Here is a 12,641-nt window from a genome sequence, read left to right on the forward strand (position 1 = left end):
ATCAGGGCTAAAAGCTGCTTGTTGGCTCAGAGAGTGGTGACTCAGGGACACCTGCCACTCTCAGGTACGTATGAATCAGTGTGAGAGACTCGACGCTGCTGTTTTAAAAGCTCGCAGGATCGGTCGGGGCAGAAATGTGCTTTTAAAGAGAGGATTTTCTGTCCCCGGTGTTTTTAACAGCCTATTTCTGTCCTCCGTCTCTCTCTGCTCGTCACTCTTCTCCCTCTTATTGTTCATTTTCCTGAACACTATGCAAATTGGTCCTTCAGCTGGAATTATCCAAACATCTGAAATCCTGCAAAATCCTCCACATGTGAGTGCACAACGGAAAGTACGACATAAAAACGTCCTTCAGCCTCCTCCTCCTCCCTCCCTCCCTCCTCGCTCTGTTTGCTCCTCGTTTCCCAGCATCTTGTTTTTTGAAGGACTATTTGTTCGATCGCTCAGCTGCTGCCAAAAACATCCAGCGGACTGGATTAAAAGTGTTTGAGGCTTCAGAGCGTTAATCTGCAGATCAGAGGCAGAGGACCACTCAGTCAGATGAGATCAGGAAGTGACAGGAAGGACGTGATCTTTTAGTTTTAACCTTTACGTTTCTCCTCATCACAAACTGGCTGCTATCATCAGGAAGTCTTTTTCCAGTGTGTACTCATTGTTCTGCTTCCTATTGATCAGGAAAAGAAACTAATAATATGATTTCTGTTTGTTTCAGCTGTTGTGGCCGTTGAGTTTTCTCTTCTTCGCACTCTTTGCAGAACATTTTTGGGCTGAGGATGAAATATATTAGGAGGACATACCTTCTACACAGAAGACAGAAGGAAGCGTCTCAAAGACAAGACGAACGAGTGTTTCCCAGAGTAAGAAAGCTGAATTCAGCGTTCTGCTGATGCACACAGGAGGAAGTCAGTCAGAAATTAGAAACTTAGAAACGCTTCAAAGTTCAACACGAGTCCGTCACAGCTGATCAGGAGGACGCGACGTCTTCATGAGACTCAGATCCTGACAACACATGACCACCGTGTGACATCTGAGTCCACACAGAGAAACTCAGAGATGCAGTAAAAGTTCATTTCACTTTGTGTGGCTGTATTTAACACGGCCCGGGACCTGAACGCATCATCCCCTCTCCTCTCTTTCCTCTGACACTTCATCCTCCCTCGCTGCCGACTCTCCTCCTCTCAGCCTCAGAGTTCAGAGACGCTGGCTGAGCGCTGCCCTTCATCAGCCTCCTCTGTAGTATCAGCGGCAGCCAGCTGGCGGACGTTCAGACAGAGACTGTAAATTCTGATGACACTAATTTCTTCGAGGGAAATGATGATAAGTGTTTTCTCAAGAGGACATCGACCGAACTCAGCTGTCGGCGATGTGAACGATTCATTCAGGCTCCAAAGGAAACGACGCAGCGTGCACCTGTGTGTGTGTGTGTGTGTGTGTGTGTGTGTGTGTGTGTGTGTGTGTGTGTGTTGTGTACGTGGTGATAGCACCATCTGTTGTTGACTTGATGGGGGGGATCATCACAGAGACATCAAGAGGCTCTCTGATGAGCTGATTTCAGGGTGAATCTGAAGGTTTGATTGACCTAAATTACAAAAGCATGTTTTTATGACTTACTGTCTAATTACTCGAACGTGGTAACAAAGTCGTTTATCTTCATACAGCACAGGGTTGTGTGATGAAGTGTAGAGCTGCTTCGTGATAGACGAACAGAAAATACATACAGTTATCTGTTTGGAAACATAAACACGTACATGTAGTTTTGCCTCCACAGCAGTACAGCGTTAAACTGAATGAATCATTTGGATCAGAACTGAAGAAATGAATGAATGAATTTAAAAGATTATTTTCCAGGTCAAGAAAGTCACAGTTTGTCAGTAAAGATGTTAAAATACTATCTAAGCTTTGTGTAAAACCAGTGACTGACATGCGGAGCTGTGGAGCGGTTCCTCCGGTGAGTCCGACCCGTGACAACACGACTGTGTTGTGAGACAGAACCGGACAGAAACGTGTTCTCAGCTCAGTTTCTCTCCTCTGTCATCGCTCGCTCTTGTAACCGTTTCATCGTGTTCAGCTGTTTCAGGAGTCGTGTGAAGCTACTGATGCAAACGCAGCAGTCGTCAGTTTAGACACAAAATGGCTGTCACCTCGGCACAGATAAAGGATTAGTCGGGTCATTTTAACAGCTACAGTCAATATTTCAGATAAAGCCTCATATTTGGTTAATTTAATGACAAACTGCGACTTTCTCGAGATTAAAGACGGGATCAAAAAAGTATTTTTCATTCTTTATTCGCTACGATACATATGTTTTCTGAGATACGGTCTCGTGGAGGTGTGCTGGACGGGCGTGACTTCACCACTCTATTGTTTCTGTGTGTGTGTCTGTGTGTGTGTGTGTGTGTGTGTGTGGGTGTGTGTGTGCGTGTGTGTGTGTGTGTGTGTGTGTGTGTGTGTGTGTGTGTGTGTGTGTGTGTGTGGGTGTGGTGCCCTCTGGTGAGTTGATGTCACTAGAGATTGGCAAAAACACAAAAGGAGGCATCTGTGTAATCAGCAGGACACACACACACACACACACACACACACACACACACACACACATACACTCTTGTTTCCATCATATCAATGTCCTGGATGTCTTGGACTTTTGTTCTCCTCACATTTCAAAACAGGCTCGTTACTTTCGTTTGATGCATTTAAGGGGAATTATGAATTAATTTTAATTTGGCGTCACTGCAGACTGATTCAGCCTATCAGAGCACATCACGCCCGACAGACGCCGCGAGACGAGACAAAGACGTAAGAAGCCGTAAACAGACAGAGAGGGAGGCTGGAATGTGGAGAAAAGGCGTGTTAGTGTCTCGTATCTGCAGAGAGTTTCTGATTTTCTCTCTTTGTTGCTGCTCGGGACGCTTTACCAACCCAACATGTGTCTGTTTGACGTCCTGGGAATGAGACTCAACAATCAACTGTCTCTGTGGTGCGTTCAGGAACAGCTGGGACAAATCCTGCTGATTCTACCTTTAATACCCATTGCGATCCATTCATCATGAGAGACCTAAACACATACATTACACCTAACACACACACACACACACACACACACACACACACACACACACACACACACACACACACACAGCAGCTTCATGAATAGTGTATTCATCCAGCCTGTACCTGGTTAAGCAGCGTTAGCAGCCCGTTAGTGTGATTAATGACCTGATGTGCGAAGGAGGAGGGACTGAACACACACACACACACACACACACACACACACACACACACACAAACATTTAGAAACACGGCCACATTAGTCTTGCCGTCCTGCCGTCTCCCTCGGTGCCTGTTTACTCTGTGACACTGCACCTCCCGCCACACTGTGACACCCAGAGGATCATGGGATTGCTGCGAGAGACACTTCACATGATCACCTAGTGTGTAAGTGTGTAAGTGTGTGTGTGCTGCGGAGTGTCGCACAGCGTTTCTTCTGTCTGCACTGCTGATCAGCGGCACAATCACTTTCTGCTGACGCCGAACGTTCAGTCAGTTTAAATTCAGACTTTTGCTGTTTTGCATTTCAGTGCGCAGTCAAAACGACGGCAGCTGTCACGCAGAGATCTTCACTCACTGCATCTGAAGCAGGATAACTTCCTGCAGACACTCAAGTTGAAAACAAGTCATTTTAAAACGTATCTGCACACCTGAATCTTTGACAGGTGCATGTTGGTGATGATTGCACACATTAACATGTTTCTGTCTCCCTGTTGAATGGTTGGATTTAATGTTTGAGTCAGTAAGAAAAGGTGATTTTTGAACCTCACTCCCAACTCCTGGTGCTATAATCCCAATCTGATTGATTACATATGATTGTGTTTGCTTTGAAATGTACAGTTTTTTCCTACTGTTTCGGTTTTGGAGAGCCTTTCAGTGGTACGTGGTTATTATCTGATGAGAATCTTGTCGTCCTGACACTTTCCTTCTACCTGCCAGACACTCGTGATGCAAAGCTATGCAACACTTTGTCTCTGCACTTCACTCTGCGGATCATCGCTGCAGCATCGTATCAATTATACGTAGAGGAAAACTACATTTAACTGCCTTCATAACTGCACTATTAATACCAATAAACGACAGTTAATAGACAGAGCGACAAAGATGGAGACACAGCAGCGTCTTTCATGCAGCCTGATCACGGCGAAACCGTCGCATCATAAATCAGCCTCGCCGCTCTGAACACGAGGTACGAGACAGAATGAGCGGGTCGTCTTTGTTGCTGGAAAAGGACACATTCATGTGCAACCCGCAAATTATAGATTTAAAAAGCAGCTCGCAGCACAAAGCCAACTTAATAAACTAACTGGGGAGACAGCGAGGTCTGGGAGCTCCTGACCCTCCGACATGAAGACGAGCTCGACCGCCACATAACGGGGACGGTAAACGATGGTATCATGGCGTCTTTTATAAAAAGCTGCCCGACACGTACGTGAATCGTCGACGCCGCTGTGTTTCTTGTCTTCCTTGTAGCAGAATCTCTGTGCTACAATCGAGAGAGAGAAGAAGAAAAACACGGTGTGATTGATTATATTTGTGTAAACAGTGTACTGTGTGCTCTGCTCCTGTCACAGTGATGAAGCTGTAGATTGTCTGGTTAATGTAAGGACACGCTTTAGTGCCAGAAGGATGCTGAAGTGAATCTCAGAAGTGAAGTGATACCAGAGTTTCTTCATCCAGTCGCGGTCGTTCACTCTGACTGACGCTTCACTGTTTTGGTTTTCAGTTTTCCTTTCCAGTAAGTTTTAACTCGGCGCATCACGAACATTTTATCTGGATGTTTTTGTCACCAAACGTTCCGCAGTCCACCATCTGCCCACTGTCTTCTTCTGTGGTCTGTTATTTCATTTCCTCCCCTGAGAAAACTCCGACTCAGAGAGCGACACTGTCACTTCATGTTTCCACTTTAAGGCTGCTGACATCTTTAATTACTTGGTAATTTTCCGAAGAAGATGCACCGTGTGACCGTGAGCTGTTATTGTTTTGAGTCACGCTTCTGAGAGCAAACCAATCAGGTGTTTGGATCGGGACAGACCCAGCTGTGTGTGTGTGTGTGTGTGTGTGTGTGTGTGTGTGTCTTATTCTCTCTCCTGATCGTTTCATATCCCGACCTCCGTCTCTCTCTCACGGGAAATCTCAGAGAACACGAAACAAACAGAACAGGCAACAACAAGTAGCTGCTTAGCAACACTCAGCGCGCGTACACACACACACACACACACACACACACACACATCCACACACACACACACACACACACACACACACACACACTTCATAACTTGAACGCTTCACATTAACTTTCACCTGATTGATTCACTCAACAAAAAGCTTTTTACACCGAACTTCAGCTGAGTGCACCAATAAACTAACAATCAACTACAAAAAATCTTGGACGGCTTCGCAGATCGAGGCCACTCAAGAATACAGAGGAACATTTCCAAGGTCTGAATTATTCATACGGACGTGTGCAAATAGAGAACAAGCAGTCAGTATATTAAAGGACTGATTAGTTCCTGCTGAATGTTCAGTGACATGTCAGGAACATCAGACTATACAGGCGGCACTCTGACAGGAGAAACAATATAAACACAGTGACGTTAGAGACAGAAGTGCAAAACGTATTAATACAACTACAGACAGGAAAGGACGAAACTACACATGAAGTGTTGTGCTGCCAGAACAACAAGTGTCCTTGTGTAGTATATTAAGATGTGGGTGTTTTATGGGTGTGCAAATAACCTCAATAAAAGCAAATATCCTCCCCAGAAATGTAGCGGCACGTTGCAGCAGGCAGACGACAACAAATGTGATTGTTCCACTTCGTAGAATTGAAATTTTGGCTTAGCGACGGTGCTAACACGGGGGATTGTGACCTGTAGTCTCCCAGTAAACAAACCAACCTCTCCAGCTGTGGTCGACCGGCTGCTACAGGACGTCCAAACGGCTTTTCTGAAACCAAGTCCTGCGTCTAAACTCGGCGAGTCTGCCGGGGCAGCCCTCCCTGTGCCCACCCTGACTAGTCCAGAGACGACGGCGTAGACCACTTGTGTTGGTCCGACATAGAGCTACGTGTAAACATGAATCAGCCTTAATACGCAGGTCCAAAGGTTGAGACTTGGTGCCTTCAGTGTCATCCTGAAGATGCTAATCCCATCATTCTCTCTTCTCTCTAAAGGGACAAGAGGACCTGAACGATGCCAACCAACAGCTGGTTGATGTTTCTCTGCTCATTTATTCAAGTCGAGTCAAATTAGACACACAATATTGCACAGAAACACACAGCAGGTGACACAAACATGGTTGATGCTTCATGTGTCCACCATCACCAGAGTTTATCCACAGAGACAAACAGACAGCAGAAGAGAAACTTCAGTCTCTGTTTTCAGCCAAACGAACTGAAGGATTCACGGACGTCCTCTTGTTTTAATACAGATGAAAGTCAATAACTTCCATCAGGCAGTGAACTGCTGCAGTCTGAGTCTGCAGCTGGTTGCCTGCAGCGTCTTTATATCTCACAGCTCACTGAGGCTAAAAGCTGCATGAAAGATTACAACATATTCTTAGTGATCAATAGCAGCACTAACCTCCCTGACACACTGCACATCCCGCAGCTTCTCTCTTTATAATGAAAGTGATCGTGAGGTTCAGCAGGTGAAGGTTTTGAATGTGAGGCAGCCGAAGGAGGAAATGTACCTGAGTAACTCTGATCAGCAGACAGCGACGTACACTCACACTGCTGCGAGTCTCCTCTGGATGTATCTCGTCCTCCGCACACCAGAATCGATGTCCGAGTTTAAAAGAGTCTCTAATAAACCTCCAAGGAACGATTATTCATCTTTCTTTGTAATCTCGCTCATCAATCTGCTGTTCTGAAGAAAACAAACAGGACATTAGTTCTGTTGAAACACATTAACTGTTGATTGGCTTGAACTCCAGGGAGGAGACGCGCTCACACCTCTGGGCTCCACTCATTTACACAAACGAGGCAGTTTGTTAGGAGCTAAACAGAAATCTGTATGTATTATTCATGAGAAAGGTGCTCGGGAGTCAAACCGCATTTTTAACAGCCAACTTTAAAAAGTCACTGAAGCCTGAAAGGTTTTTTATTTCCATGAATTCCAACTCATTGGTAACAGCCAGCAGTGCTGACCCACAGCACTGATTCTGACCCGCTCGGGCGTCTCTTCTTTAGGTGAGACCCGGTCCAGTTAACTGGACTGATGCCATCGTCCCAGTACACAAACACCAGGGGGGGAATGTCCAGGAGTGTGTCCGAGTCCACCACAGTAGGTGGTGATGTGACCCGTTTCAGCTAGTACGGTGCCTTAAATTAAATATATTGTATTTATACCTTCGTCGTCATCTACTTCTTGGTTTTTAAATACGATTTCAGTAGGATTAACATGTTGACATGGACTTGAACAGTCCGGTTTCTGACGTCATGTAAAGGTGCTGACCGTCTCTTTGTAGTTGGTTTACGCCTCTTTAAGAGACTTTTGTGGTCACTGTGTGTGTCCTCATTGTCGTTTCTAGTTTTGAGTCTCTGCAGTTGTTCTGTGTCTCATTGCGTTCCCAAAGAAATGTTAAAGCTGCTTCCAGGAACTTTCATTTTTCACGTAGGTTCCGACAGCCGCTGTAGACAAAATATGACAATGGTGAAACAAATTAAACTACAGAGCAGCTTCAGTCCTCCGGCTGTGAAACTCCTCCATTCATCCTCAGCACTCTGCTGTAAAAAATAGTTTTCATTGTGTCATTTATCAACAAGACCGTTTCAAAACCAGCAAAAAGTTCCTTGTAGAACATTTCAGAACCCGGTCCTCGTGTTCAGGGTCAAATACTTTCACTCTGACGTACATCAGACGCAGGATGAGTTGATGTGAAACAACTTTGGCTTCGAGCTGGAAATACTTGATATTTTCTGTCAGTGAAACTTATGAAAAGATCAGAAAACCCACAACATATCCTCTGATCTTCTCCTCTACGTCCGTCTGCACATCAGATCACAGTGAGGACGTAAAACTTTAAAAAGAGCTAAAAAAAAAAAAAAAGGGAAATACAGCCCAGAGTCCAAAGATGTTTGGGCGCTGTGTAAATTCTGCATTACAAACAAGTCGGGACAGTTGTGGCTCCTCCCACAGGTGAACAGGTGACAGCATCAGGACTGGGTACGACAGGGGCAGTTTTGAAAAGGTGTCCAAATGTTTTCGGGAAGGTTCAGTCGGTTCTGAGAACAGCTGATCGCTGTTATTTCTACAGGAGGAAACAGCTGACAGGTCTCCTCCTCGTCCCGCCTCCCTCACTGTCTCATTCTCTGCTCTACAGTATGTTGATCTACCAGACGGAGGTATTCCCAGCATCCACTGGGACCACGGCGCACACGACGAGGCACAAATAACCAAGGGAGGCTAACCAACACACTTTCCTTTTTTTTTTTCCACTCTCTCCCTCCCTCATTAAGGGAAAGTGGGGCTAAATCAGGGAGCAAATTGGTCTCTCAACAATCATTTTCTTTGGTGCCCGCTGAGCTTCGCTCTCTTGGAGGAGACAATCAGTGTCAGTCGGCGGAGCGGAGAGACACCGAGAGGACGGCGGGATGACATGTTCGACTCATCGGCCCAAAGAGACGGTCTGAAATATGCAAACACAGAAATGTGTCCAAGAGTGTGTGAGCACGTGACTGAAAACCAGAACAGAGACTTCAGATATCAGAGCTGCTGATCAGCTGAGAGCTTCAGATCCACCAGATGTTTCATCCATACCTCAAATATGTTACATATTTAAGAGAATGTTACTCGTTAACTTGATGCAAAGCTAGCTATTATATTAGACTTATATTATAATATTGTTCTGTCTGTATTGTGTGTATTTATTCCTGAGTTTGTGTTTGTGCTCTTTTGTTCATTGTAGTTGAGTCTTATATATTCTAAAGGCCCGTCCTGAGACAGACATTATAAATTAGCATTACGTGCTGAAACGTGTAGCATCACTTCATGCTACATATTCGTCCCTGTACAAATAAACATTCACAAATAAAACACTGCAAGATGACAGCAGTTACCAAGATGGTCACAATCATCAGAAACACGCATATTACATTCTAGTTTTCCACGTTTAATTAATATATTTGAAGGTGTAGAGAAACACAGACAGCAGGTCTCTGTCTGCTGCAGGTTTACGGCAACACCACTGGGACAAATTACATGCAGGACTGCAGGAAGCTGGAACACTAGAACAGGTTGTAATAACAACCTATAATTTAAGTTTAGCTAGTATGACGGTGCAGCGGTGTGTAGCTGCTAAACTTTATTCATGTTTTTGATATTTTGAGCGTATTTGAGTATTTGTGTGTCCCTGACAAGAGATATTATCAATACTTCCACGTCAAACTATCTGAAAAACATCTTTCCTTCTTTATTCAGAGTTAGAAACACAACGTTGCTTAATGCAGCACTTTGCATGAACCTTCATCCTCCCCCTCGCTGCCTTTTTAAATCCTCCTCTGCACTCCTCACTGACTGCATCATCAGTCCACATCACAGTAATGTAGTCAGGAAGCTTTAAGTACCTACTTATACCACTGATCATTTAGGAGGAAGAAGAAGAAGAAGAGGCTAAAAGTACTGATGCTCTCACTGAGCAGTGCGTCACAGTGGGTGAGAGCTTCGGCTGAGTGACTACAATCTAAAATCTCGGCACAAATTTAGGTTTAATAGTGCAAGAAAATGTCAAGGAAAGAGTGAGTGAGGGGGAAGCAGAGGAGGTGAAGCGAGGCTGCGTGTTTGCACCGTCTGTTGAGTGTTTCTTCATTGTGTTCTGATGTAAAGACAGTTTCAGGCCTCAGGCTGCTGCCAAATAGCTCCTCAGTCGGGGAGTTACAGCTGCGCCCGCGAGCCGGCTGCTGTTCCTGTCGACGTGCACACAAGCTTTTTTCTTTTCTTTCTGCGTTTGTGCGTATTTTAGTCTCTCTGTGTGACTCTGTGGACCTCCAGCCGTCAGCACTAACTCACCTCCATCCAACAGCCTCTCGCTCTCACCTCAACTTCTCCTCTACCTGCAGGAGTTTGTGCTTAAAGGGATAGTTCAGGTCTTCTGATGTGGGTTTGTATGAAGCACCTGGTCAGTGTGTTACCTGCAGTAGATGACCGTCAGCCGAGAAAGTGTTTTGTTTTCTGCGGCTTCACAACCAACTCAGAAAAGTTTCTCTCCACAGTCAACAGCACAGATTCCTCTGAGTCATATTCACAAAGCCGTTTGTTAAGAGGCAGCCTGCCATTTGTTTCCAACACTGCTGAGCTGCTGCAGCCGACAGTTTGGAGAGATGCTCATAATCCTGCTCTGAATGGTCACTTAGCAGCAAGTCTGCAGCGACCGACTGACAATGGAGTCCAGGCCCGCCAACACCAAGCAGTGTCTTTTCATAGTAAATATAAATACGAGGGAACATCTGAACTGTGAATCAGCAGAACTGTCCCAGATTCATAATTCCTGGTCTGGATTTTGGACAACGTGATGATTGTTTTTGTGCTCTTGTTTAAAAAGCGAGCGGCACGTTGAGAATTCAGAGGCGCCATCACGGTCGCACATCGGCCATTTTTGCATCAATAAAACATAAAGTATCGTGGAAGTGTTGGTTCATGCCATCTGCACTACTTTTTTTTATTCCATCGTGGAAACTCTTTATTGTCTTCATTACTTCTTTTCCTTTACAAAAAAGTAAAAATGATGCACTGACAGAAAAATGATAATCAGTGATCCTGGTTCCATCCTCGTGTTTTCTCTGCCTGCATCACAATTAAAACCAGCTGGACGCTTTCAGCAGGATAAAGTGTTTCTGGATGCGGAACAGCAGACAGACAGGCTGATATGAATGACTCATAATTGCACTTGATTATATTCTACATCGTTTTTCTGTGAATCCCCAAAATGAGCTTTGATTGATTCCATAAAAATATTTAAAAAAAACCCTCGAGCTTTAACGATGCTGCCGGTTCTGATCCGTCAGAGGAGAGACAGTGTGGAATCCACTCTGTGATTGATTAGCTGCCCAGCCTGTCGATCCATATCTGAAGGGTTTTAATTCCACCTGACAGACGCCGAACCTGACGGATCAACACAGCTCGTCTAGTCTGTGGATCCACATCTCATCTTCTAACAGCTGCAGGTCTTCGGTTCTGAATCACTCAGTATACAGAACAACAGGACGCGTCTCCCGTCTCGGTATTGATTCTTTCCTTTGTTGAATTCTTGTCTCGTCCGTCTCATCTCGTCCACTCGCTGTTTATCTGCTCCTCTTGAATGAAGTGGATGTGCCCACCGGTCAGATCAATAAGTTTACCTCAGTTACACCTGAATTCACCTCAGCAGCTGTTTACAAAATACTGTGTGAACCCAACCATGACCTGCTCGTCCCGCGTGACACAAATCTCCCTCAACTTCCTCCAAAACTTATTTAGTTAAACTCTCTGTCTTGTTTATCTCACGTACAAGTTTCTGATTTCAGTTGCCAGACGCTCACATTGACTGGTTAGAGTTACAAACGTCTGTCAGTGTGTGTGTGTCACCTCTGCAAGCAGCTGAACTCTCAACGCTGTGATGACGGTCTGGTTAGAGTCCGGAAAAAAAAAAAAAAAAAGTTTCTGATTTTTGTTGCCTGAAACTTGACAGGAGATCAGTCTTCTGCCATCTCGTTAAAAATATCCAGCAGTGTCAAGATTACAGAAGATGAGCTGCTGTGACTCGCTTGGCAGATTTCTCATCTCATCACGTCACGTGAGCGTCTTCCAAATTTAACAATTTCCATTTTTAACAGACGTGTTAACTGCCAAAAACGTTATTGTGGTGACTCGGTTGTGGCAGGTGGTAAATCAAATGCTGAAGTCAGTCACGAGGAGAGCGAAAACATCTTTTCCTTTAATTAAAGACTTTTGTTGATGGTGAACTTTACTGAATGATCCCTCAGACTGCGTCACATCTCCTCCTCTGCGTCGACGATTCACAACATTTTACATTTAGTTTTTCTTTTCTTTTTAAATCAAAGTGAATCGTTGTGAACAACACAACCTGCTCAGTCTACTGAATCTCCTCTTGCACAAAACTCAAAGAGACGTTTTCAGCTTTGAGTCTCGACACCTGTATACGTGCACAGAGAAGCTAAACCACATGAATAATTTACTTCCACTCGATGAGACTCTGCATTTAATTCCCAGCTAAAACAGTCCTCAGCGACAGGAGGGAATAATGATGTGAACAGGATGAAATGTGCTGGTTTATAACCGAGAGAGAGAGAAAGAGGGAGAGTGCTTTTGTTTTTAGAGGAAAGTGTTTTTCTTCAACCTCGGAGTTTCCCCTCTACAAACACAGTAACAGCCCATTTGTCTCTTTCTGTTTTACAGCTTTGCACCAACAAACTCGACCAAAGCGTCTTCAAACTCCACTGAATCACCTCCACAGTAGTTCTGGAGGATGGAGAAACATTTTTCTTCCGTTCCCTGTGCAGAACTTTCTGATCAGTCCGGCCCGGAGGTCAAAGCTTCGACTCTCTTACGTTCCTTGAATACTTGCTTTGTGTTGCAGTGATGGAAAAATGCGAC

At 44.8% G+C, this 12,641-nt stretch overlaps 1 protein-coding gene and 1 long non-coding RNA gene across 7 annotated transcripts in view; one reads left to right on the forward strand and one right to left on the reverse strand.

Moving 5' to 3' along the window:
* The window catches only part of slc8a2b (solute carrier family 8 member 2b), a 138,376-nt gene that overhangs the window by 31,770 nt on the left and 93,965 nt on the right, over nucleotides 1-12,641 (reverse strand). The gene's annotated exons all lie outside the window — the stretch shown is intronic.
* On the forward strand, nucleotides 3,317-4,128 carry LOC119010657. Its single transcript, XR_005072028.1, has 3 exons — nucleotides 3,317-3,428; nucleotides 3,576-3,710; nucleotides 3,985-4,128. It is a non-coding gene; the product is annotated as an uncharacterized LOC119010657 (long non-coding RNA).

The sequence above is a fragment of the Acanthopagrus latus genome, chromosome 2, assembly GCF_904848185.1.
Source record: "Acanthopagrus latus isolate v.2019 chromosome 2, fAcaLat1.1, whole genome shotgun sequence".
Classification (NCBI taxonomy): domain Eukaryota; kingdom Metazoa; phylum Chordata; class Actinopteri; order Spariformes; family Sparidae; genus Acanthopagrus; species Acanthopagrus latus.